The sequence below is a fragment of the Taudactylus pleione genome, unplaced genomic scaffold, assembly GCF_031769625.1.
Source record: "Taudactylus pleione unplaced genomic scaffold, aTauple2 ptg000722l, whole genome shotgun sequence".
Lineage (NCBI taxonomy): Eukaryota > Metazoa > Chordata > Amphibia > Anura > Myobatrachidae > Taudactylus > Taudactylus pleione.
In genome coordinates, this window is record NW_028285124.1 from 1907618 (window position 1) to 1913782 (window position 6165).

Here is a 6165-nt window from a genome sequence, read left to right on the forward strand (position 1 = left end):
GTAGTGTATGTGCCTGGGTTACACCAGGAGAGAACAGTAGTGTATGTGCCTGGGTTACACCAGGAGAGAACAGTAGTGTATGTGCCTGGGTTACACCAGGAGAGAACAGTAGTGTATGTGCCTGGGTTACACCAGGAGAGAACAGTAATGTATGTGCCTGGGTTACACCAGGAGAGAACAGTAATGTATGTGCCTGGGTTACACCAGGAGAGAACAGTAATATATGTGCCTGGGTTACACCAGGAGAGAACAGTAATATATGTGTCTGGGTTACACCAGGAGAGAACAGTAGTGTATGTGCCTGGGTTACACCAGGAGAGAACAGTAGTGTATGTGCCTGGGTTACACCAGGAGAGAACAGTAGTGTATGTGCCTGGGTTACACCAGGAGAGAACAGTAGTGTATGTGCCTGGGTTACACCAGGAGAGAACATACACTATATGGACAACAGTATTTGACCACACCTCCTAATTATTGAATTGAGGTGTTTCAATCAGACCTGTTGAAACAGGTGTATAAATTTATGCACGTAGCCCTGTAGTCTCGATTTGCAAACATTTGATACACAGAACTGGTCGTTCTGGGGAGCTCAGTGACTTCAAGGATGGTACTGTAATAGGAATGCGTGGTACTGTAATAGGAATGCGTGGTACTGTAATAGGATGCCACCTTTGCAATAAGACTGTCCATGAAATTTTATCCCTGCTGGATATTCCACGGTCAACTGTAAGTGATATTATTTAGGGATATGCGCCGACCCAGTGTTTTGGTTTTGGATCTGTATCTTCTTCAAGGTTTTGGATCTGGTGTTACAAATCTACACTTGCGTCTTTTTGGTTTTGGATCTGTATTTTTTTCTAAAAAAAAAATCATAAGAACAGCTGAAATCACATAATTTGGGCCTGTTTTTGTTCCTAGTATTAATAACCTTAATAACATTTATTTCCTGTCAATTTTGACCACCACACAGCTCACAATATTGACTTTATCCAGTTTATAATATTACACTGCGTTTCCACTGAGGGCCGTATTCAATTTGAAGCAAAAAGTCCAAGACCGAACTTTTCGCCGTCATCGGAAAATCTTGCCGGCGAAAAAGTAACACGCGCGTCCCCGCGTATCCTCATATTCAATTGCAAATGTGCGAAAACTGGACCCAGGGAACTGGAAATCGCCAATAGTTCTGACAGTTTTGGTGAAATTATCCCGACACCCCCCTCTGACATGGGGGCTCACTATGGGTACCCCCAAATAGCCCTGCTAAAGGTATTTGGGCTTTTTAATTGGTCTAAATAGGAGCTATTTAGAGTCATTGAGCAAGTGGTGAAGAAGCACATTTTGCAACTTTTTTGGGGGAAATTTAGTCCCATCAAATTTTGGGTACATGGGGAAAATGGGTGCAAGCATAGTTCTAAATCACAATAAAGAAAAGCTTTAAAGTGCACCAAAAAACGCACCTTCAGCAAACATCTGCCATTTAAAGAAAAACTCCCCCATACTTCCAAACCCCCCCCCCCAAAGGCCATGTCACTAGTTTTTGAGGTTGTACCCCCACTTTGAAAAAATGGGTGAAAAAATTCAAAGTGCTATTTTGGGGTATCCTTTGTGTATTCTTTTGCATTTTTTTATGCAGTTAGCGTCGTGGGGGGGGGGGGGGGTGTCCACAGGGTACAGGATGGTTCCCTCAACATTGCACTCCAATTCTGCATTATTTTCCGCCGGGTATTCATAGGCAGAACTTTTTAGCCCATCGCATTGCGTTATCGCACCGCCAAAAAGACGCTAAATTGAATACGGGGATAAGTTGAAACCAGCGAAAATGACGGCTTTACGCTGCAAATTGAATGCGGCCCTTAGTGTCACAATACTTGTATGAATAATAATACACTGTGGTATTACTGACCGAAAGCGTCACTCACAATATTTTACGAATTATACACTTCGGTATGATGAATCTACAGCGTCACTCACAATATGGGCAACAGCGTCACAGTGCTTTGGATACATTGGGGGGGGGGGGGGGGGCCAGAACAACCCTGGATTGGCAATGATAATAACACAGCCCCCTGGACAGAGCACAGCACACACAAAAATAAATAAAAATCTATATCCAACCAGGTAAGGGTGTTCGTAAATGCTGGCAAGATGCTGGACCAGGTCATTGTCAATAAATGCCGGAGTCACCGCCAATTAGCATTGCCAGCATTTACTGACTGTGACCTGGTCCAGTGTCTCTCCAGCATTTATGGATATTGTCCAGCATTTATTGACAGTGACCTGATCCAGTGTCTCTCCAGCATTTATGGATATTGTCCAGCATTTATTGACAGTGACCTGATCCAGTGTCTCTCCAGCATTTACTAAAATGGTGACCTGGTCCATCATCTCTCCAGCATTTACAGATATGGTTCAGCATCTACCCAGCATTTACTGACTGTGACCTGCTCCAGTGTCTCTCCAGCATCTACGGACAATAACCTGGTCTAGCGTATCTCTAGCATTTACTGACACTGTGACCTGGTCCAGCATCTCTCCAGCATTTACAGATATGGTTCAGCCTCTACCCAGCATTTACTGACAGTGACCTTCTCGAGTGTCTCTCAGCATCTACGGACAATAACCTGGTCTAGCGTATCTCCAGCATTTACGGACACTGTGACCTGGTCCAGCATCTCTCCAGCATTTACAGATATGGTTCAGCCTCTACCCAGCATTTACAGACACTGTGACCTGGTCCAGCATCTCTGCAGAAAATTCTGACGGTTGTCTGGTGTAGAGCTTCTCCGGCACTTACTGACACACATGAACATAGGAGACAACGATCCTGATCAGCGCAGTTTGTGGCTTTGTTGGCTGGTTTCCCAGAGAGATAGCAGATTATTTCCATCTATTTCAAGGTTTCCATTCACTTTCCAGCAGTATTCAGAGAACAGGCACTTGGGAGCATCAATTTCAATTTAGAAACGACATGTCTGACAAGCACTTTACAAATTAAGTGACCACGTTAAAGGGCAGGATAACTGCTCCATCCGTGCTGTGGAAGGAGAACATAAACCACATGCCAGCTCTGTGTAGCGTGCAAGAGGCCCATAAACTGCAGCTAATGGCCCAGAGATAGCTCGGCCTGTAACACAGGCGGCTGTAATTCAGAGACGTCTGTCTTTTACTTATCCACAAATATCAATACAATGGTGCGAGCACTACCGGCTGTCCTCATCTAACAATACCCATGTGATTGTACTACCGCCTGTCCTCATCTATAAATACCCATGTGATTGTACTACCAACTGTCCTCATCCACAAATACCCATGTGATTGTACTACCGGCTGTCCTCATCTAACAATACCCATGAGATTGTACTACCGGCTGTCCTCATCCACAAATACCCATGTGATTGTACTACCGACTGTCCTCATCCACAAATACCCATGTCATTGTACTACCGGCTGTCCTCATCTAACAATATCCATGTCATTGTACTACTGCCTGTCCTCATCTAACAATATCCATGTCATTGTACTACTGCCTGTCCTCATCTAACAATATCCATGTCATTGTACTTCCGCCTGTCCTCATCTATAAATACCCATGTGATTGTATTACCGCCTGTCCTCATCTAACAATATCCATGTGATTGTACAACCGGCTGTCCTCATCTATAAATACCCATGTGATTGTATTACCGGCTGTCCTCATCTAACAATACCCATGTGATTGTACTACCGGCTTTCCTCATCTAACAATATCCATGTCATTGTACTACAGCCTGTCCTCATCTAACAATATCCATGTCATTGTACTTCCGCCTGTCCTCATCTATAAATACCCATGTGATTGTATTACCGCCTGTCCTCATCTAACAATATCCATGTGATTGTACTACCGGCTGTCCTCATCCACAAATACCCATGTGATTGTACTACAGACTGTCCTCATCCACAAATACCCATGTGATTGTACTACCGGCTGTCCTCATCTAACAATACCCATGCAATTGTACCACCGGCTGTCCTCATCTAACAATATCCATGTGATTGTACTACCGGCTGTCCTCATCTAACAATATCCATGTCATTGTACTACCGCCTGTCCTCATCTAACAATATCCATGTCATTGTACTTCCGCCTGTCCTCATCTATAAATACCCATGTGATTGTATTACCGGCTGTCCTCATCTAACAATATCCATGTGATTGTACTACAGACTGTCCTCATCCACAAATACCCATGTGATTGTACTACCGGCTGTCCTCATCTAACAATACCCATGAGATTGTACTACCGGCTGTCCTCATCTAATGGAGGGTATCCACTACCCGACAGTGAAAAGACTGAACGATAACGATATCGTTAACTACACTGCAGGGTGCCCACACTGAACGATATGTCGTTCAGTGCAGGTACAATCAATCATCTGCATACATGGTGAACCTGACGATATCGTCAGGTTGACCAGCATGTTTGAACGATGATAGATGTCTAAAAGACCACATTTTCAAATGATGTTCAAACGATTATCGAACGATTTTATCGTTATCGTTCAACTTTATCGTGTAGTGGATACCCCCCTTTACAACACCCATGTGATTGTACTACCGGCTGTCGACATCCACAAGCATCCATGTGATTGTACTACCGGCTGTCCTCATCTAACAATACCCATGTGATTGTACTACCGGCTGTCCTCATCTAACAATACCCATGTGATTGGACTACTGCCTGTCCTCATCTAACAATATCCATGTCATTGTACTACTGCCTGTCCTCATCTAACAATATCCATGTCATTGTACTTCCGCCTGTCCTCATCTATAAATACCCAAGTGATTGTACTACCGCCTGTCCTCATCTAACAATATCCATGTGATTGTACTACCGCCTGTCCTCATCTAACAATACCCATGTGATTGTACTACCGACTGTTATCATTACCAGTCTGACTGTACTGCCTGCTGGGCTATATTCAGTTACCAGTCCGACTACTACCTGCTGTGCCGTGTTCTATTCAGTTACCAGTCTGACTGTACTAATAGGTGCTGCTATCCACCTGATTGCCAACATAACCCTTTTGTAAGGAATCCAGAAAGATGGGCATTGTCTGACACGGGCAATCAGCTTAATTAGCTGCTTTCAGCTGGCTGTATGAACCTGGGATGGGAAGACTGGCAATATGCACAGGCCCTGTGGGCAACTCATTAGCTGTAGAAATGTTTTTCTTCTCTGAGCACAAGGCGACCTTGAAGTTGCAGCAGCTCCTCTAGGTGCGCAGACCGGCATTATACCCCCACTGCCATAGCTCAACACTGGCACTATCCCCCCACTGCCATAGCTCAACACTGGCACTATCCCCTCCACTGCCATAGCTCAACACTGGCACTATCCCCTCCACTGCCATAGCTCAACACTGGCACTATCCCCCCACTGCCATAGCTCAACACTGGCACTATCCCCTCCACTGCCATAGCTCAACACTGGCACTATCCCCTCCACTGCCATAGCTCAACACTGGCACTATCCTCTCCACTGTCATAGCTCAACACTGGCACTATCCCCTCCACTGCCATAGCTCAACACTGGCACTATCCCCTCCACTGTCATAGCTCAACACTGGCACTATCCCCTCCACTGCCATAGCTCAACACTGGCACTATCCCCTCCACTGCCATAGCTCAACACTGGCACTATCCCCTCCACTGCCATAGCTCAACACTGGCACTATCCCCCCACTGCCATAGCTCAACACTGGCACTATCCCCTCCACTGCCATAGCTCAACACTGGCACTATCCTCTCCACTGTCATAGCTCAACACTGGCACTATCCTCTCCACTGTCATAGCTCAACACTGGCACTATCCTCTCCACTGTCATAGCTCAACACTGGCACTATCCCCCCACTGCCATAGCTCAACACTGGCACTATCCCCCCACTGCCATAGCTCAACACTGGCACTATCCCCTCCACTGCCATAGCTCAACACTGGCACTATCCTCTCCACTGTCATAGCTCAACACTGGCACTATCCCCTCCACTGCCATAGCTCAACACTGGCACTATCCCCTCCACTGCCATAGCTCAACACTGGCACTATCCTCTCCACTGCCATAGCTTAACACTGGCACTATCCCCTCCACTGCCATAGCTCAACACTGGCACTATCCCCT